General features: G+C 42.3%; 1 long non-coding RNA gene across 1 annotated transcript; it reads right to left on the bottom strand.

The window, feature by feature from the left end:
* Positions 1 to 748: 748 nt before the first annotated feature.
* On the bottom strand, positions 749 to 20127 carry LOC137300138 (uncharacterized). Its single transcript, XR_010958031.1, has 3 exons — positions 19994 to 20127; positions 4118 to 4244; positions 749 to 1201 (listed from the first exon to the last, which is right to left on the bottom strand). It is a non-coding gene; the product is annotated as an uncharacterized lncRNA (long non-coding RNA).
* Positions 20128 to 22623: the final 2496 nt, after the last annotated feature.

Raw genomic sequence — 22623 nt, 5'->3', positions numbered from 1 at the left:
CCGGGTCAATATCCTGGAATTCCATACCTAACACCATCATGGGAGTACCATCACCACAAGGACTGCAGTGGTTCAAGAAGGCGGCTGGCCATCACTTCTTAGGGTAACTAGGGATGGGCAATAAACGTGCCCTTGCCAGCATCGCCCACATGCTGAGCACAAATAAATAAAAAAGCACAGGCCTAACAAAGGCTAGAGTCCCAATGCTTTTCCCCAACAATATGCCTCGAAGAAGTACTCAATGTAAAGTACTCCTCCTCATCTAAGTTAAGTTGGAAAATAGTTGTTTTTTGAAAAACTACCTCTCACAGGTGATATTCAAAAGTTGATTTTGTGTTCCCTACTTGGAGCCCCACTAATATCAGGAATGAGGGGCTTAAAGCAAATTCTAAAAATTGGATTCTTTATTGGGTTTGGATGCCAATTGGAAACCAACCGATCCATTAACATTCAGTAGTTGTTGGACACTGCTGATAGGTGAGTTGTGTCAGGTTTTTCCAATAGGTTGCTAGATCAGTAGCAACTCCTGTTGGCGAAGCACTCCTTGAGGAATGAGGTTCTAAACAATCAATAGAAAGGTTTCTGCAACCCTGAAAACCTGTGCCTTCTGTCAACCAGTACCAAGCAGGATTGTCACTGTTCATAGTGAGCACCAAGGCTCAGACTGTCCCATTCCATCTGCAGAAGGAGAAGGATGTGAAAGGAACAAGACAGTGAATAAAAATACTATTCAAAATCAGTCACACCATTCAATTTTAAAAGCAAATATTTAATGAGTATTTGATTGAAAAGTAATTTAAGATACCAAAATAATTACTAATGAACTGATAGCATTGTACTATTGTAACAAAAATCAAAAAGATAGGGAAATACTTCTTAAACAATAGTATTTTGCCTGTAGTCCTAATGTTACCTACGAGAAGCTTGCTGAGCATAAAAAGTGAGTGATAGACTATCATCTTACAGGTTGTATATGTGAATTATAGTGGAGCAGAGGTTTATACAGCAGTATCCATTGCAGTGCTCTATGCAGGTGCCTTTTTTGCGAGTGTCAGTAATCCTTCGTTTCCTCTCGCTGCAGCTCAGTCACACACATGGCCATATTGTTTCAATTTGTCTGTGAAGGGATGCCTTATACCAGGCTCAAGCCATCATCCAAGTTCAAACAGCTGGATATCTGGGAATCCCCCGGGAACGTATCCTGGAACAGATAGTGGAAACTAAACAATGTGGGAAAGGTTGGCAAAAGCCGTGATGTGTTGAGTCAACTACACCCCCTCTATCTTCCTCTCGAGATAAACCAGGTTTTCTGCTTATTATGGTGAGGGATTACAGTGCTGTCGAACGGATCAGTTTTTCCATTTTACAATTAGTGACAGTACAGTAAATGCACCTAGACTTGATTTCACTTGCCAACATCGTTTGAACAAAGACAATAATGCTAAGAACTGAAAGGTTCATTTCAAAGTGTTTTCATTCAAAAAACAATCAATCCACCGCCTCTACACTGCCCAAACAGAGGATTCAAAGTCTGAATTTGGTCCAGCATTTGTTGAGGAGTGGGTTGAGGTTCTCGACAGCTCAATTCAGCAGGCTATGATCACGCACAGCTGAGAGAACGTCCTCTTGTTTCCTGCGGCTAATTCATACTTGCCCATTAAATGCCAAATATTGTGCAAGATCTACTTGAATCTATTTTTGGGAGCATGTGTCCTCCATATGGTGAGCAACGGCAGGACTAGAGAATAAATATTTTTCCACTTTGCACCCAGTGAGTGATCGAAGTGCTCTCAGGTTTATGGTCAGAATGGGGGAGAGAGAGAGAGAGAGAGAGTGACAGAGAACACAAAATTGCTCTGATATTCTAATCCTCAGCATCAGAAAAGAAACAACAGATGTGTCCAGGTGCAGCAGAGGACGTTCATCTCGACAGATTATTTGTGCATTCCACAACAAAAAAAAAACTAAGATGGCCAGTGGGAGTGTCATGGAGAGGATGAGAATCCGATGTACACATAGGGGGTGATTTTAAACCCCAAGAACGGGTGGGTTGGGGGCGGATGGGAGTTGAAAATAGTTAGTTTTTTTGGGTTGCAACCGCAAAATTTTCAGACTTTGCATTCCTAGTGGGAAGCCTGTACTTTTACACCTACGTTAAACCAGGAAATAAAGCCGGGTTGCGGTCGTGACCCAAAAAACAACATTTTTCAACTCCCACCCGCTCCCAACCCTCCCATTCTTGGAGTTTAAAATCACCCCCACGGAATCATACAGCACAGAAGGAGGCCAGTTGGCCCATCATGCATGCACCTATACACGTCTGTGTATGTACACCAGAATCATCCATCATTAATAATACCCCCTAATGGCTGGACTATGCTGTGGAGATAACCTCCCGCATCCCCATATCTAAAAGCCAAAAGAATATCTCATTGGCTTATATTTGGAAACTATGAAAGCGAAGAGGGTAACAGGGAAAAGAGGTGTACAATAGGAACAAACAGAATAGAGTAGGCGAGACTGGTTGGTAAATATGTGGGTAAGCCAGGATCCACTAAAGAAAAGATTCTAAATGATATAATAAGAACACAAACAATGTTTCTGCATTATCAGTTCTCGCACTGACGTACCAACATTGTAAATGTCTTCATAAAAAATCTCCAGTCAATATTTCTAGGGAAATTGTAAATGTGTTTAGAGAACATGGGGAAAACATTGGTTAGCACCTGAATAAGAGTCCAAAACGGGCAATGCGATTGCAACGCATGCTTGAAGAAATTGGCCCGAGGGTCCCCTGAAATTGCTCCTTGGGCCTCATTTCAATATTACCAGTGAGCTGCCGGCACCTGTCATACCGGTTTGAATATTTCCAATTTGGGCCGGCTGCCTTGCTGGCAGTGGCTCTCAAGTGGGTCGTGGGGGGGGGGTGGAGGAGAATGGTGAAGGGTGCTAGCACGGATGGCAGCGGCCCTCGGGAGAGCTGTGGAGCTGAAAGAAGCATTCCGTCTCCCCCTGGCTTTAGATGTAGATAAAATTAGAAAAAAAATGTTCCTGTTTAGGGCCGCTGGTTAGGCCGCAGCAAATGCTATAAAGCCTGAGCGAAGCAAACATGGCACCTGCACAACTTAGCACTGCACAATTTCTAGAAGGGGGCATTAAGCAGGCGTTATGCCCCTTATTAACATTATTCAAAGGGCCTCACGCCTGTTTAAGACAGCCGACCAGAGCACTTGAATAATGTCCAAGGTCAATATGACGTCGGACGTATTTCAGATATCCTTGGAGCCCCACAAAAATTGTTCCTTTTTGCCCCCTGTTTTCCGCTTGGAAAACGTGCGGTACAAAGATCTATTTCTCCCCCCCATGTTTACGAGTTCCCTAGAAATATCGAACAGAGGAAATCTTGTGCAACACACTTAAAATGGTGCTTCACATGGCAACAGAGCAATGCTTCCCTGTGATTAAAGGTAAACATTTGCCAGTTGCAGTGTACAGGTGAACCATACACCCAATAAGCAGTGTAGTTGCGACTGGGGGTTGCCCTGGCTAAGTTCCCATGTGATGACAAGATTATACACTGTGACCTGCTTAAACTGAGATTTTTTTTTTGCCTCATTGTTTTACTGGGTTGAGAGACTGATTGATGGTGTATGAGTTTTATACCTGGCTCTGTAGGCCATAACTATGGAGTGCAAACTGCTTAACATCTTACTCTAAATCATAATCAGCTTATTATAATCAAATTTAAAAACACCAAACCATTTCCTATTTATGTTCTAAGCCAGAAAATCCTGCTTTTGAATGGGAGAGACAACTTAATATCATAAGCTTGGCTGGGAACCTATTTTTCATAAGTATAACCCAATGAATTTGTCTGTAATGTATCGTACAGTGTGTGGGAAGGCACACCATGAAATGTAATTTCTATTCAAAATGCCCATCCCTTAAAGAAGATGAATCTGTTTAATTTGAACCTTAATACTACAAAATATTATTAAATATTTTAAGAACGAGCAAGTATATTTATGTTACAAGACATTTTTAAAAATGATATTTAATCTGCAAACTTCAGAGGGAGTGGAAAATGAAACATATTCGACAGCAATAACATTCTTACTTTAAAACTATTAAGAGAAACTTGATACAGTTTCCCTACAAAAGATATCATTTAGTGTGGTACGAAGCCACAGATCCGAGGTTTCCCAGGCTTATTTCTTGGCCTGTGCGGAGTCCGTCGTCCCGACCTAGGAAGGCAAATAAAAAATCAGTCAGCATTCCTGCTCCTGATTGCTATCCAGTGACCCCTTGCTGAAATTCCCTACATTACAACACTTCAAAAGTATTTCATTGGCTATAAAGCATTTTGGGATGTCCTGAGGATGTGAAAGGCGCTATATAATTGCAAGTTGTTTCTTTCCATGTATGTGGATGTTCGGTGAGGAAAGGATCAGCTTGACTATGAAGCCCTCCTGGTTCAATAGCCATTCAACTCCCACAGTCTAATCTCACAGCTGAAGAAAGACCACTTGGGTAAGGTTTGGGTGCCTGTGGATCTGTACCCCAGGAAAAACATAGGAAAAATGATGGACAGGAAAAGACCTACTGGTCCATCCATCCTTCCCACATAAATGTGATATCTTGTGCATCACAATTCGCACACTCCCCACCCGGAAGCCATGTAATCCCTTGGGAGAGGCAATAAAACAGATAAAAACCCTGGCCAATTAGCAAAGAAAATCTGGAAAATTCCTCTCCAAACCTCTTAGGCAATCAAAACTGGTCCAAGAGACCACTTCGACCCTAATTAATGTTCGGTACCTATCTCTTGCATAAAGTGATTTCCACCCCAGCCAGAAACAGGTCCAGCTCTCTCTTGAGGGAACTAAGCATTCACCGCACGAGCCGACAGCCTGTTCCACAGGTCTACTATTATCTGGGAAAAGAACCACCTCCTAACATCTAACCTAGATCTGCTTTTACATAACTTTTGAGATTGTGACCCCTGGTCCTCCCTAATCTCCTAATTTAGTTGAAACAAACTTTCTACACAATCACAATCTAGATCCCTTCATCATCTTACAAGCCTTGATCAAATCACTCCTACGTCTATGCTTCCCTGAAGTGTAGAGGCCCAGCTCTTTGAGCCTGGTTTGGTAACTAAGATGCTTTAAATTAGGAATTAATCTTGTGGCCCTCCTCTGCACCCTTTCCTAAGCCTTAATATCACCAACCATGTGAGGGGACCAAAACAGACACAGTATTCTAACTGAGATCTAACCAAAGAAGGATTCAATAACTTCAGGGGAGGAGGAAGGGAGAAAAATGGTAAGAAAAGAAAGGAGAATAAATAAATTTAAAATTACCTTATTTTTATGAATCTCACTGTGATCTATTTGAAGCTCAAAACTATTTTTAAAAAGTATTGTTTTTAAAAGCACTAATATGTATGTTTACAGTGGTCTGAGAACCTTTAGAAATTATGCAGAATGAGGAGACTAGAAAGTAACAGACACATGTTTAATGAGTTCATATGGAATTCCTTTGGCCACTATTTTAATTGAAGTATTAACCCATTTAAAATAAACAGGTTAATGACTCCATTAAAATAGAGTACAGGGGAATGCCGCAGGAAGGTGTTAAGCATTGGTTTGGTAATACAGCCAACAATCATTTCTGGGTTATACAATTAACTGGCAAACTTTGGAGGGGACGGAAAATGAAAATTATTCTGCATCAATAGTTTGTTGTGAAACAAAACAGTATTAATAGAAAACAGAGGACTGTCATATGGGGGTGTTATGTATTCATCCGGACTAACAACCAACAGTAATTTCTGGCCTTAAATAATTAACTGGCAAATGTTGGAGGGGATAGAGGAGGAAAATGATACTGCATTAATACAGTTTTATTGTTAAAACTATTAAAAGGAACTTTAGGTCAATGTTTAATACCACAGTGTAAGTTTATAAAATGGGTATTACTATTAGACAGAAAGAATCCTATTGCCATGTCCAAGTCGATGTCTGGAGCCAGGGGGATTCTTTCAGAAAGCAGAAATTGCTGGCTGCTGCAGTGTTTCTTTTTAGGTATTTATTTTTTCTTCTCTTAAACGCTCTGCTTTATCCAAGCCATGCACATCTCCACAGAGAGAGCAGCCAGGACCTTTGCTTATGCTGCTATACAGTTGGTCCCTTGGGGGCACATGAGAGCAGCCAAGGACCACTTTCCTTCCAACATCCTCTCCTCTACTGTGAGAAAGTGTCAGGAGCCTCCCTTTACAGTGTGACTGAGATTGTGAATTCATCGTGCGGGGAACTCACAGCCATCTGTCCCCTCCTACTGCAGCACAGCACAGCCAAGATTGGGAACTCATTCGAAGGGGGAATTATAGCTGTCAGATTACACTGAGTCACGGATTGGGAATTCATTATGGGATACAATTGATGCTGTCACAGCTGAGATTGGGAACTGCAATGTGCTTTGAACTTATCTTGCCACTCCAGTTGCCTGCTCATGAGAAACCTCAATTTGCATAAACCAATGAATGTTACCTTTGGAAGTTTTTTGTATATTGACAGGGTGTGGCTGAGGCACCTACAACAAGGACAGATTTCTTACTAAACTAGTGGAGCATGAAGGTAAATCTTGCGAATTCATGTTGTGGTTCAAGCAGGTAAGCTATCGATTTGCTTCATGCATGCATCAACAAACCTAGTCCCACAAGTTCAAATCCCACCATGGCAGCTTGAGAATTTGAATTCATTTTTAAAAATCTGGAAATTAAAAGCTGGTATCAGTAAAAAGTGACCATGAAACTGTCGGATTGTTGTAAAAACCCATCTGGTTCACTAATGTCCTTCAGGGAAGGAAACCTGCTGTCCTTACCCGGTCTGGCCTATATGTGACTCCAGTCCCACATCAATGTGGTTGACTCTTAACTGCCACACTGCAGTGGCCCAGCAAGCCACTCAGTGATACCAAACCCTTCAAGAAAATAGCCCATCGCCTCCTTCTTCGGGCAACTAGGGATGGGCAATAGATTCCGGCCATGCCAGCGACACCTAGATTCTGAAAATGATTTTTTTTTAAAAAGCTGGTTAATTATGTGCTTGTAATTCTGTCATATGTTCAGCTTTGCATGGACCAAAAAGGTCTTTAAAGTAAGATCTGCATTTAACAGAACAGGCTGGGATCAAACTGGGGCTTGGTAAACATTTGCTTTTAGCCTTGCTTTGCAGAATTTACCTTCATCGAACTGGCATGTACAATATGTGCATGCCACAACTTCATTGTGATCAGACTCTTGTTCTTACAATGTGGGTGCCACACTTATCGTCCATCCCTAACAACTGAGTGGCTTGCTAGGCCACTTCAGAGAGCATTAAGAGTCCACCATGTAGTGCAGGACTGGCATTATGTGTAGGCCAGACCATTTAGTGCTGGCAAGTTCCCTTCCCTGTAGACATTAGTAAACCAGTTGGGTTTTGACAACAAACCAACAGCTTTCATGTTCACTTTTTTCTGGTGCTAGCTCACAAAGTATTAGATTCTTGAACTCAAGTTCACAACTTGCGATGGTGGGATTTGAACTGACAATCTTTGGGTTGTTAGTCCAATATTATAACTACTGCACTACTGTACCCTGATGCTGTGATAAACACATTTAGTGATGAGCACTGGTTGAAAGTAAACTGCACACAGAGCCAGTGCCCCTAACTCTGTTGAATTTAATGAAAACAAAGCAATCAATGCTTGAGGCAAAAATGCAAAAAAGAAAGATGCTGTGTAATACAGCAGATTCAATTTGTTAGTAGCGCCAGCTAATGTGATTGTGATCTATAACAAAGCTCAATAACAAATTATACTAATAAGGTACATAGACAATCTGTGCAAATGCTATTACTGTGGATATTGCACCTTAACACTTTAGTAACTAGACACACTGCTGATCTCAATTGTACCAGTTTCCAGTGCTCTCTGGAGCACTCATGCTTTTGCCAGCCTCTCTCGCCAATCAGTGCTGTCATCATCCTTTTGTAAACCATTGCGTACTGCTACCACACTCTATGAGAAGCCCTACCACTACCACCTATCTCAAAAATCACAGGCCACACTGTGAGACATCAAGTTCGGAACGAAATCTGTGACGGATGACATTGTTGTGCTTCTGACCTGAAAAATCGGTCATGGGCGACCCACTCTCCTCTCTGAACTATGATCTGGCACAGCTGTCAAGGTGCCAGATGCCACTGTGCCAGATGTCAGGCGATAATAAATAAAAGGATAGCATTTTCTATTTTCTTTAAAAAAAATGAACGAGAAATTGTCTTTAGGTCCCTTGATGTTTCATTAAAGTTTTTCCTTCTATTCAAAGTTGTGCAGGAGGTCATTTATCGAAGGCTGAAGGGGCAGTTCCGTTCTACAGAAGGTTACATCTACACTCCCACACAATGGTATAAATTAACATTTAAAACCCAATAAAAGAGGTGCATTGCTTTTTTACACACAGTTCCAGGTTAGTCTTTTGATCAGATATGTCATGATGGTCAAAATGCAGCTTTTTGTAATGAAGTTAGTGTTGATCATTTAGATATTTGTTACAACTAGGCCGTCCAATCTTGATGTATGTTGATTTAGTTAAAAGAAAGTGGCCACTTTTGAGCCGTTGCCAGGAAAATTCAGCCGTCTGGAATTTCACAGGAAAATGGCTGGAAGTTTCAGAGGAAGTACAGATTTTAGTGTATTACACCACCTCTGTTTGTGTTCAGTCAGCTGTGTTGTGTTAGCGAGCTAGAACCATTGAGGAAAAGCGTCAAACATTTTTCCATCATTCCAAGGGCCTTGAGAGAGCTCCCCTGACACCAGGTCACATCTGGTGACCTCTGACCTCACACAGTGTGGCACTTCGACAAGTTTCTTCTCACATCAGCAAAGGTGTCAAAGCATGGCCCTTAACTCACAGATTCATTTCTCGACCTTTTATACTGAATCTATAATAAAAGTAAAATGCGTTCTTCCCTATTTGCAGGTTTTATTGAGCACAGGACAGCCAAAGCCCAGCAATTACCGTGCACTGTGCATCGGTTAAAGGCCATTTATCTGTAATTGAGGCTAATACAGACTTAATGGGGTCGATTTTAACTCAAGACAGGAGCGGGGAGGATCTGAGGTGGGCGACAGACCTAAACGATGTCATCGGCACGAGGCCCGGTCTATTTTAAATTCCAGGCCTCAAGGAGCTTGTCACCCTCCCAGCCTAACCCACTACCTGGCCAACCTCTTCTGGCCCTCGATGCAACTTCCACTGCTTGCCCGCTCAGGCTAAAATTACAGTTAGGCCCTGGTGACCTGCATATTGAAAGCAGGATCCCGCTGCTTTCCGAAGGCTATCCAGTGCGCTTGCTGAAATCCAATCCTGCTGGAAGGAAACTTAAGTGGTAAGTTGTTGCCCTTATTTTAGCTTTCCTCTCCTCCCGGTATCGGCTGGATTAAAGTCGCAGAGGCTAATATGGCATTGGATGTTTTTCAGGCATCCCTGGGGCATAGGGCATAGCCCTGCAAAATCGGTCAAATTGGCCCTGTTTTTCATCTGGAACCCAAAGATTAAGATAGAGATTGAGAATAGTAAAAATGCACAAATCATTTTTTTTACATTTAATGAAATGTGGTGGTTGGCCAAACCTCAGGTTTGCTGTACAACCACATGGAATGTATCTCATCCCAAATTGGGGGAAAAAACTACACAGTATAAAAGTGATTTAAAAAAAGAGTAAAATATCTGCAGGAAATAATTTGATCATTAAGCCCCTGAGAACTGAACAATGTCAAGTTTTTCAAAGTCCTTGTACATAATCAGAGGAAAAAGCTGAAAATAGAATGTCACACTAGGGTGATATCCAAAACTCCCAGGCCTGAATTGGATTGATTTGAATAAATTTGTGGTTAATTTGCAAATATCTAGGTTGTTCTTTCTTTTTAAAAAGTGGTGGGAATGATACCCATGGACAGAAGCGTGTATTTGCCACAATATTCTCTCTATCCAACCATTCCTTTCCCTGGCACCATGATGGTGGATGAGCCACCGTGACAAAGGTATGACCAAAAAAAAATTAAAAGAACAAACTTGCTTTACTATAGCACCTTTCATGATCTCAGGACATCATAAAGCACTTCACAGCCAACAAAGCACTTTTGAATTGTAGTCACTGTTGTAACATAGGGAAACACGGCAGCCAGTTTGTACACAGCAAGGTCCCAGAAGCAATGTTTGGATAAATGACTGGATAATCTGTTTTCGGTGGTGTTAGAAAGTCAATGTTGACCAGGACAACCCCTCCTGCTCTTCTTCAAATTGTGCCATGGGATCTTTTACATCCATCTGAGGCCAGGCAGGGCCTCAGTTCAACGTCTCATCTGAAAGACAACACCTTCAACAGCACAATACCCCCTCAATGCTGCACTGAAATGTCAGCCTAGGTTACGTGCTCAACTCTCCAGAGTGGGGTGTGCACCCACATTCTTCAGACTCAGAGGCAATGTTACCACTGAGCCAAGACTGACAGTGTAATTAAGTGAAATTATTAATTTTATACGGCAACTGGGGTTGTATTCTGTGGAGAGTGCTAATCCCTAGCACCTTTCTGCGTCTCCACTTTTTCTTTTAGTCTTCTCAGAGACTGTCATATCTCTAGCGAATCACCACAAGGATGCTCTGATATACCTCCGAGTGGACAGCCGAAAAATGACATGACAGCGGCTTGGACATCGGCTGCTTTCTCAGTTGCAGTTGGCATCTGGGCAAAAGGAGATCGGGGAAATGAAGGGAAAAAAATAACCTGTAAAGGGATTCATGGCCATGTTTAAAAAAACATCAATTCTCTGACCAATGCGTCACAGCGGTATACCGGTCAATCTGTAAAAGGTGCTTGAGTCAGACTGCTATAGGTGGACAACACTGATGATCAATATGATTGTAAACAATTTTACAACACCAAGTTATAGTCCAGCAATTTTATTTTAAATTCACAAGCTTCCGGAGGCTTCCTCCTTCCTCAGGTAAATTTACCTGAGGAAGGAAGAAGCCTCCGAAAGCTTGTGAATTTAAAATAAAATTGCTGGACTATAACTTGGTGTTGTAAAATTGTTTACAATTGTCAACCCCAGTCCATCACCGGCATCTCCACATCATGATCAATATGATGATCAATAACAGCGAGATGCCTGCTGATATGAGTGATGAACCATATCAGGTCCAAGCAAGGTTATCAGGTCTTAGTAGCGACCAAAATTCTAACACACCCTCCAGGCCAGTTGCTTTGACTCCACTGCTATATTCATTTCTCCTATACTCTTAATATAGAAGTATTATGCCAATTTGTCATTAAAACCATACAGATAAGAACTTAAAAAGCACAAAATGAGGAAGAGCCATTGAGCCTATTCCTTCCACAGGCCTTGTGCAAACTATGACTCTATCCCACCCACTGAATTGAATTTCATAGTGCCATTAAATTTGTGACGAGAAGAGAGATTTGGCAGAGAAAGAGATTGAAGAGAGTTAGAGTAGTGCATAATATTTTTCAAACTTTGGGATTGGACGGATGGACAATGGTCTCCTCCAATCCTATTGATCCCTATGATTCCATATTCCAATGTGCTTTCCTGAGGGAGAATTATTCCCCAATCTTCAAAGTAGTCTGGCAAAATTGCAGAATATTCATCCACTCCCACATCTTTACTATTCAATCTACCTCTTCCATTAATTCTTTTGGTTGGGGAGGTTCTTTAAGTGGAAAAACTATTCTGTACGTACGATGAATAAAAGTTGAAAATCCAAACTCATTTTCTTTCCAAATTATTACCCACATTCTATTACCAAATATTATGACCATAAACTTTGTGGGCCTGCAGGAAGTGTAAGTAGCAATTATACCCAGGGGAGGGGGGCCGGAAAAATGGCTGGATCCTGGCTCTGCTGGGATTCTGCCACATTTTGACAGGATCTTGAGCATATTCTTCCGTTCACACTCCCCCCACCCATATCAAGGGAGTGTATTGGGGGAATTCCCAGGCTTGTTTAGGAAATTCCTGTCTTTGAATGCCCTAGAATGGTCTCAGCAGAACTGATGCCACTGGAGACCTGCCCTGAGTCCCCTTTACTAGAGTAAGCTAATTGACCCCGGGAGAGATTACAAGAACATAAGAAATAGGAGCAGGAGTAGGCCATATGGCCCCTTGAGACTGCTCCGCTATTCAATAAGATTATGGTTGATCTTCTACCTCAACTCCACTTTCACGCCCTATCCCCATATCTCTTGATTCCCTTAGTGCCCAAAAATCTATCAATCTCAGTCTTAAATATACTTAACGACTGAGCATCCACAGCCCTCTGTGGTAGAGAAATCTTCCCTAGTTGGAGTGGGTTGAATGGAAGGCGAGGAGTTAACAAAAACATTTTTTCTTTGGGCCACGTGGGCCTCCAGATGACTCTGTGCCATCTTGGAAGGGCAGATCAACTCGAGCCTTGCAGGCCCTGGTAGTCTGCCCCAGCTATGCAAATTACCCCATCCATGGAATTTGGGACGGGGTCTCTGGCCTTGGGCAAGGGCAGTTAGGGGTTCTGCTGCACTGCACTGACGCCAGTATAGCAGGGCCACAGGAATTTCCAGGCCTACATTGTTTTGGTCAGACCACAGTATGCAATACTAATATATGTGTGTTCATTAATGCTATTGTAACAAACCATTAGCCTATTCAAAATAAATGTTCTTTTAAAATAGCTGACAAAGGAATTTCTTATGAATGAGTTAACATGCTTTTGTATGCCTGTATTGCACAGTCTGACTTTATTCCAAGTGTGTTTGCAGCCCATATTACACACAACCATGTGTTGAACAATTAAACTGCAGCCATTTAAAAGTTATAGCATGGACCAGCCTGGTCTCTGTTTTTGGAAAATCTTTTACTGCAATTAGAAGTTTGCAAGAAATTATGCAACTGAATAAACCTAATATTTTGCCAACAATTCCTGAAAAGTTAACATTCCTGAGAAACGATTTAAGGGAATTATTTACAATACAACCAGAGTGTCAGTACAAAGCAGTGTCACTTCACACCAAGGCTGCAGTTATAGTGTAAATGCAGTAAGAATATGGTATCAGGGCCTCACCTGACACCATAATGAAGAGCTGCTAAACTTATAGGCCTGGATTTTGCTGTCAAAATAATGGTGAGACTAATGGTGCTTGCTATTATCTATGCGCCAATGGTACAGCAACTTCAGGTGAGAGGCAGATGCACGGTTAAACGTGGAAATCCAAAAGTTGTTGTCGGAGATGTGCCGCTCCCCCCTCAGCTTCACGAAAACAGCATCTTTCTGTCTGCCTCACCATTGAAATACATTGAATGGCATGAAGTTGCTGTATTTATGCGATAGATACGAACTAAACTCACCACAGAAAGTTAAGTCTTGACCATTCAGTCTAAGTATCCTTTTAACAACTTAATAAGTGTTAATGACTGCCAATCAACCTCTCTGGCACTATTATAAATGTGGAGTCTCATTCCTTCAGGTTCAAAAATATAAAATTTTAAATTTAAATTTATTTTTACTTTTCCTTTCTGTCTCTTTCTTCTCTCTCTCTTGTAATCCAATCTTTCTTTCCCTCTCTCTATTTCTCTTTCTGGACCTGATTTGACATTGAATTCACCCACTCTAATTTTCACTTCCTTCTCAGTCCTTGCGCTGTTAATTTCACAATCCTTCAATCTGATTGGTTAAGGAGATACCCAGTTGCTTGCCCTGTTCACTCAGGTCCCAGATGCCCGGTTTCCCTCACAGCTCGCACTTTCAGCAACTCGCCACGCAAAAAATTTATAAACCTAACCGTGCAAGAGCAAGTCTAACGAACAGCAGACGTCGTTAGATGCTCTGCTACAGCAAAATTTGGCCCAATGTTTTAATGCACCATAGCATGTTGCAGCAAATAGCAATTGAATTAAAGGAAAGTTAGTAATAATTTGATCAATTGTTATACTCCTGATTCTGATGATTTTGAAGGATTTTAAAAGAAATTGCAAAAACTAAAATATATGGGGTATGAGGATTTGTTTTTAACTTTCAAGCATGTGCAGTGGGTTAAGTTATACTATTTAATGGATGTTGATGGGGGGAAAAAGAAACAGAACCGGACAGTGGTCAGTGCCCCTGCACTAGCGAGGGGACAAATCAGGGCTCCTGATTGGTTACATTCGGCAAGAAACTGATCAGGCTTAAATGTAATGCCTTCCATGATAGAATAGCCTATTGATATTCGCCATCGAGGCTCACACATGAAGAGTGCCCACTTGGGCAAAGTACCAGAGAGCAGCTGGTATCATAGAACCACACCCCAGAATGAGGACGCGAGAGTCAAAGAGAGAAACAGGGAGAAAACTGGGGGGAAAACGCATAACAAAATAGTTCTGTTGAGGACGCAAGAAAAGAAGTGACTGGCTCCAGTTTGGTTTATCTCACCAACAAACACCATCTAACTCTTTGTGAAATGACTTCTTTAAGCATGGAGCAGGGGGTGACTTTTGAGGCTGTTCTGAGTTCAATTAGAAGTCGACTGCTGTTAATGGAGGGAGCTTGCAGATTGGTAGATGTTTGTAAATTTCTGGCTCCAGGTCAGAAAAACCAGCACAGAAAGATTATGGGTCTGAAATTCTGCGGACTCTTGTAAGGGGACAGGAAATTTGCCCATGGCTGTGCCCCGTTGATGCCCTTGTCCCAAATCACACAAGGTTCAGGGTAAGTGGCCCGTGCCTGTAAAGATGTAATAGAAGCTCCCGTCCCGATGAGGTGGCGAAAGTATGAGCTGCACCCTGCTGCTCCAACAGGGAGAACCTGAGGAACAATAGCAGCGACATTTTTTTGTTTGCCTCTAAGGAAGCCAAGGGTCAGGCTTTTAAAGGAAGTCAGTCCCACTAAGATAGATTACCTTTCTTTGCAGAATTCCTCGGCCCTTTTAAGGCCCAGTATAGGACCTACAGGCAGTGTTCCTGCTGGGCCTATCGAGGGGCAAGCTGGACAGAATTCCCGGAATAACCTGGAAACGCTCCCGGAAATGCCCCCCAAAGATGCTTGGTGTGATAGGGATGTGCCGAAGATTTGCTTAATCCTCTTGGAGCAGAATTGGTGACATTTCTTGCGTTGGGCAGAAACCTAGTGGATCCAGGTTCCACCCCAAATTCCGGTCCCCCATTGGGATTGCGTGGTATTTCCACCCTCAATGGCCCCTGGAATTTTGCGTCCTGCCTAATTTCCTCTTCTTAAAAAATATTTTTGAGGATGAAGCATGACCGACTCATCTTCATTTTTTTATATATCTGTACATAAATGATGGTGATTTAGATTATGTATCTAATCAGATGCTCAGTTAAAAACAGAAGTCAAACCTGAGGTTTTACCAATAGTAACATTGAAAATGCTGAATAATGGCCATTCAAATCATAATAAAAACCACACAGACCAAAAATATACTACACTCTTGTTCTGTTAAGATACTCAAATAACAGCACAAGGAACAATGGAAACTGCTCACAAGGTTATAGTTCCCCAGAGATACAGAGCCAGAACTGGTCTGTCTGGGAACATATAGCCCACAAACAAAAAATGGAAACAGGCCATAATACTCAAATAGCTAATGTGGGAAGCTGGAGTTGATTACCTGTATTAGAACTGGCTGGTGGTCTGCATCAGTGTCTCGTGACAGCACCACCTGAACAAATCCTACACAAAACTGACAGCTCTGTTTGTTCCCTTCACTGGAACAGTTTCAGCGCTGTTTAAAGAACAATATGAGGCACTAATATAATCTTCCACCCTTATATTTTCTCTTGGCATATTGCAGTGTTATTTCCTATAGTCAAACTATATCAGATCTATAAAATAGATTGATCTTGTGCTGTGGTTACACTGTCACTTTCACTTTGATTGCAAGGTGTTTTGGTGTACAGAGACATGGCTGTATAGCTGACCGCTGAGCACACCAACGCCAAGTAGTGTGAGAACGTCTCCAGAAAGCCATCTCATACCACTTGGGGTCTAATTTCAATTCAGTGTGAAGCTGGATTGTAAAGGTGCTCAGTACTCACCTGGCCATTTTGCAGATATATTATTAAGTCACTTAAATGTTAGCAAAAAGCAATACTACTGCCCACACTCTCCTAACATTCAAATGTACTCCAAAGGAGTGGAGCTCTCTGTGAACATGTGCTTACATTTATGTACAGAGCTCTCGCCCTGGCTGGCAGAGTGTAAATCACTACTAGGCACAGCAGGCAGTATAACTTGGATCTTACAATTGCACTTTGCACTCTGAATTTAGATTTTGTCCAATTCAGGTTTATGCCAACAGTTTGAAGGACCTCTACTAATGACTTTAAGTATTAATAATCGAGAGCTGTGGATTAAGATCGAACTAGTCACACATTGAGAGTGTCGGATAACTGCAGCCTTAAATGAACGAAAGCATTTTCTTTGATTTTGATGTATTTTTCATTTATTTCCAATACAGTAATTGGCAGGATTGTAAAGGTTTGGAAACATCACAGGGATTCTCATACTATGAAGAAACAACTTAATCCTCTGCATGCTGGATGTTCTTGGCAACCTTCACAACATCACACGATTGATAGAGATGAGGAAGGCCTTTCGGACCTTGATTCATTCATCCAGAAAAACACCTAGAGGTAGATTTTGGCTCTGTGCGACAGTGTGAAATGGGTGATCTAGTAGTGAGCTCACCTCAGATCCTGGGTGATCTAGTAGTGAGCATACCTCAGATCCTGGGTGATCTAGTGGTGGGCATGCCTCAGATCCTGGATGATCTAGTGGTGGGCATGCCTTAAATCCTGGGTGATCTAGTGATGGGCATGCCTCAGATCCTGTGTGATCTAGTGGTGGGCATGCCTCAGATCTTGGGTGATCTAGCAGTGAGTATAAGACCCTGGGTGATCTAGTGGTGGACCTGCCTCATTTCCTGGGTGACCTAGTGGTGGATCTGCCTCAGATCCTGGGTGATCTAGTGGTGGGCCTGCCTCAGATCCTGGGTGATCTTGTGCTGGTCATGCCTCAGACCCTGTGTGATCTAGTGGTTGGCCTACCTCATTTCCTGGGTGACATAGTGGTGGACCTGCCTCAGATCCTGGGTGATCTAGTGATGGGCATGCCTCGGATCCTGTGTGATCTAGTGGTGGGCCTGCCTCAGATCCTGTGTGATCTGGTGGTGGGCCTGCCTCAGACCCTGTATGATCACGTGGTGGGCCTCCCTCAGATCCTGGGTGATCTAATGGTGGTCATGCCTCAGACCTCGTGTGATCTAGTGGTGGGCCTGCCTCAGATCCTAGGTGATCGAGTGGTGACTTCAATGGAAATAAAAATCAGGAGAGATGTCAAACTGGCTGCGGATTTGCTATGACCCGTTTTACACAATCGCAAAGTCAAAATCTACCCCCTACAGTTTCCTCTCCCAAAACTCTCACACCATCCACAGTTCCTTAAATGATTCCAGTGTTTTTGCCTCCGTTATCCTGAACAGAAGTCCATTCCAATTGTTGATCATGCTTTCAAAACAGACACATGCTTTTGATTATTGAATTATACTTTGTTTCTGTGGGGATTTAATTTTTTTTTTGATTGTGTGGGTGAGAGAGCCATAAAATTTAAATAATCTGGAATATTCTCCCATAGGGAGAGGGAAAATCTAAAAGGTCAGATACCCAAGGACAGTTTTTGTGTTCCTTCCAGCATCTGTCTGATGGAGGCCAGGGAGCAGGACCTAAGCCATACTCTCAGAGAGGGGCATTTCTTGGAGTGGGGAGATGTCACGATGAAGAAAAAAACTTTTAAAATTTAACAAACAGATAAAAACAATGTTAAACATCTAAAACAAATATAAATAAGCAATGAACTAGAACAGTGAAGATGAAATTACCTTTATATGAGCTGACAATGATTGGCCTATTTTCTACATTTCCACAGTTATAATGCCTTGGAGCCCTCACCCAGCAGTTTGCTGATACTTTACTTTTCCAGCTTAAAAAATCTTGTTAAACCATTACATAGAGAATAATCAACAGTTAAAGTGGGCTGATAGGTTCAGGTCAGAGCACTGGATTCATTTAAGAAGCAATTAGATGTTGTAATGGGAAGATGGGAGGATTAGTATTCTGGAAGGATGAGATCAAATGACCTTCAGCATTCAAAACTATCTAACAGCACAGAGGAGGTCATTTCGACAATCACACCGGTGCCAATTCTCTGAAAAAACTATCCATTTAGTTCCAACCCCCTGTCCTTTCCCCCAACACTGTTTAAAACTTTTCTTTTCCAACTATTCATCTATTTTCCTTTTAAAAGTTGTTATGGATTCTGTCACAGTCTCCGGTAAGCCGTTCTTCCTTAGAAATTGGCGCCTAAGCATCCAATATGGCAGGAGGCACGCACGCACATTCCGCGCTAGAAGTCCGCCACCCGCCATATTGGTAAAGGCTCCTGCTTAGAATCATAGAAATTTACTGCACGGAAAGAGGCCATTCAGCCCATCATGTCTCTGTCAGCCAAGAAAGAGTTATCAAGCCTAATCCCACTTTCCAACTGTTGGTCTGTAGCCTTGTAGGTTATGGCATTTCAAGTGCACATCCAAGTACTTTTTAAATGCGATGAGGGTATCTGCCTCTACCTTTCCGGCAATGAGCTCCAGACCTCCATCACCCTCTGGGTGAAACAATTTCTCCTCAGCTCCCCTCTAATCTCTCTAACAATTACTTTAAATCTATGCCCCTGGTTATTGACCTCTCTGCTAAGGGAAATAGGTCTTTCCTATCCATTCTATCTAGGCCCCTCATAATTTTATACACCTCAATTAAATCTCCCCTCAGCCTCCCCAGTTCCAAAGAAAACAACCCCAGCCTTTCCAATCTTTCCTCATAGCTAAAATTCTCCAGCCCTGGCAACATCCTCCTAAATCTCCTCTTTACCCTCTCTAGTGCAATCACATCTTTCCCGTAATCTAGTGACCAAAACTGTACGCAGTACTCTAGCTGTGGTCTAACTAGTGTTTCATACAGTTCTAGCATAACCTCCCTGCTCTTATATTCCATGCCTCAGCTAATAAAGGAAAATATCCCGTATGCCTTCTTAACCACCTTATCTACCTGTCCTGCTACCTCCAGGGATCTGTGGACATGCAACTGCGTCCAGAGCCTGCGCCTGAAACAGGCATTAGGCCTTTTGCATATGCAAATAGGGGCCTAACGCCTGTTTCAAGTCCCATTTACAAAATTCCTTAGCGACTGACCGCAAGTGTAGTCAGTAAGTCCAGGCTCTTGCCTCTTAAAGGGACTGCTGGAGGCTGCTTCCCGAAAGGTAAGTTGCAACTTTTTTACTTATCTTATTGTGGAGCCGGCAGGAGCAGGCATTAGCACCACTGTCCCCCTAAGCCATGAGTTTCTCATTTTGCCTATGAAATTTAAAGACATACTTGACAGGAGGGAGGTGGCTCAAACATGAAGGCAATTCACCCCAGCTGTCCTCATGCAACTGTTAGTAGCTGGTTTCCAAGCAATACTGGTAGAGGCCCAGAGAAAGTGTGCTGGCTGCCTCATCGCCTAAAGAATAATGATGGATGATAAGGGGGAACAGAAAAAAGCTGGGCAAATTAATAATGGGGCAAGGACTTAAAAAATAAGCATTACCTGCCAAGGTACACTGCCCTCAGTTCTACAGAACGATATACTTTTTCACTTCCCCCAAACAGATAAGATTTATGTTTTGTACAATGAAACCTTTGTTACCCTGTTTATATTCCAACCCATTGATTATGATTGAATTCGAAAATACCAAACCACTACTGTGAAAAGCTTTGTTCGATTCCCCTCCACCCCCCCAGCAATGTTCAATTCCCCCCCAAGCCCCATCTCCACCACCTCCCCGCGATGTCCGACTTACCTGCCATTGGCTCCCCGGCTGCTTTCCAACTCGACAGAATCTGGCTGGCTGTCGGGCGGGAAACCTGTTGAGATAATTTAAAACAGGTCCAGCCGTTAAATTAGGCAGGACCTGTGGGAAACCCTTACTTCCGGGTTTCCCGTCCACAAATCCTGCACCCCACCCCCACTGCTTTCTTCCTGGCTCCAAGTTATTATCGGGCTTTAGAAAAGGTAGGATGCTATATTCTTTGTTGCAGCTTTATTAGCTTGTCCTCCCACTTTTGAAGGTTTTAAAGATCTGGTAAGTTTGTGATCAGTTTTGAAACCAGAGAAATATAGACAGTGTGGTAAACAAAATACATCAATATCTCCCCATGAAATATAGATTTTCTTTCCACTCATGAGGTTGACTGTAACTTAATCAGTTTTTATGCTGGTGAATTATTCAGCCAAATTCACCCGTGTTAATAAAGAACAACTTTCAAGGGAACTCGAACGTCCTTAATTTAAACAGTACAAAAAGCCTGCTACAATTATATTTACCTTTAAATGATTACAAGTTAAATTTTAAAAATCTCTGTAATTGCAAGCAGTTTGTGAACTCATAGTACAGTATTTTTTTAAAATCTGGGAGGAAATGATATTGCAAGGGGAGTTCTACCAAAAGAACACAGGATTCCCGATGTAGAGGGACCTTGTTTGAGTACTGGTCTTAAATCTGAATATTCCTAACAGTCAACCTTTAATGGTTCTTGGTGCATGATGAATGGAATGATCTATCTCCCTGGGATAAGAGAATCAGCAAAGGGACTGGCTGAATCCTGTCTTCAAAACATGCCACTCATTACCAGTATAAGGCAGGACTCACCATGGTACTGCTAAAAGGTGTGTAGCCAATATATCCCACATTCCTAGCACAAGCAGTAAGGATGAACATAAGGAGGTAGATTTTCAATTTACCGCCCAGGTATAAAACTAACGTTGTGGATCAGCCACCCATTCTAGAAACCGGTCAATTTTCATGAAGTTGAAAATCTATCCCAAGGGGTTTATGAGTTTCACTTAGGTCATGAAATTTGAATGTTTGTGGGTTAAAGCCAAATCCCAATCACAGCAAATGAAGACAGGAAACATGAAACAAGAAAACCAATAGATCAGATGCATTGTTATCACTAAATCAGTAAGTATCTGAGGCATGGTCATGACTACATCACTCAAGATATGTGAGATGCTCATGACTAAACATTCAGGATCTGAGGCATGCCCACCACTAGATCACCTAGCATCTGAGACATGCCCAACACTAGATCACCTAGTATCTGAGGCATGCCCAACACTAGATCACCTAGTATCTGAGGCATGCCCACCACTAGATCACCCAGGATCTGAGGCATGCCCACCACTAGATCACCTAGACTCTGAGGCATGCCCGACACTAGATCATCCAGGATCTGAGGCATGCGTACCACTAGATCACCCAGGATCTGAGGCATGCCCACCACTAGATCACCTAGTATTTGAGGCATGCCCACCACTAGATCACACAGGATCTGAGGCATGCTTGCCACTAGATCACCCAGGATCTGAGGCATGCCCACCATTAGATCACCCAGTATTTGAGGCATGCCCACCACTAGATCACCCAGGATCTGAGGCATACCCAACACTAGATCACCCATGAGCTGAGGCATGCCTATCACTAGATCACCCAGGATCTGAGGCATGCTCACCACTAGATCACCCAGGATCTGAAGTGTGCCCAAGCGAGATCACCCTTGATCTGAGGGACATGTTCACCACTAGATCACCCAGGATCTGAGGCATGCCCACCACTAGATCACCTAGGATCTGAGGGACATGCTCACCACTACATCAGTAAGGATACAAGCCTTGCTTTACTTCATATAGCAAGGTCATAGAGTCATAGAGTCATAGAGTTATACAGCACGGATAGAGGCCCTTCGGCCCATCGTGTCCGCACCGGCCAGAATGTAGATATCGATCCTGCTACCTCTCACATGTTAAGCGAGCGCTCGACCATTTGAGCTAATCCCCCAGTTACAAAAGGTCTAACACTTCTGACAAATGAATGGTTAAGTGCCAAATTAAACAGTCCTATTTGATTTTGGAAGGCAGCAGAGAATCAGGAACTGCAAAAGCATTTTATTTGAAGTGCTAAATATTACCATTTAAAATAAAAAGATTGGTGAAATCATTTGTTTAAAAGAAAAGGTAAGTCAGCTTCTTAGGAGTTTTCAGTCAGCTTCTATAAACTTCAAGCTGTGTCCTCCATTACATTGTTGAACTCAGGTCTACACATACTGTTGTATGATTAATGTATTATATTCCACCAAAGGCAATTTACATGCATTTTCAAACTGTTCTGTTGAAGGGTCCAATCTTAAGCATTAATCTATCCTTTCTCTTGCAGATGCCAACTGACCTGGTGTGCATTTCCAGCATTTTCTAGGAACATCGGAACATAGGAACAGAAGTAGGCCATTCAGCCCCTCGTGCCTGCTCTGCCATTTGATAAAATCTAGCTCCATATACCTGCCTTTGGTCCATATCCCTTAATACCTTTGGTTGCCAAAAAGCTATCTATCTCAGATTTAAATTTAGCAATTGAGCTAGTATCAATTGCTAAAT

This window comes from Heptranchias perlo, chromosome 30 (genome assembly GCF_035084215.1).
Source record: "Heptranchias perlo isolate sHepPer1 chromosome 30, sHepPer1.hap1, whole genome shotgun sequence".
NCBI classification, from domain to species: Eukaryota; Metazoa; Chordata; class Chondrichthyes; order Hexanchiformes; family Hexanchidae; genus Heptranchias; species Heptranchias perlo.
The sequence above is the reverse complement of the archived record's forward strand: the minus strand, read 5'-3'. Positions and strand labels throughout refer to the sequence as shown.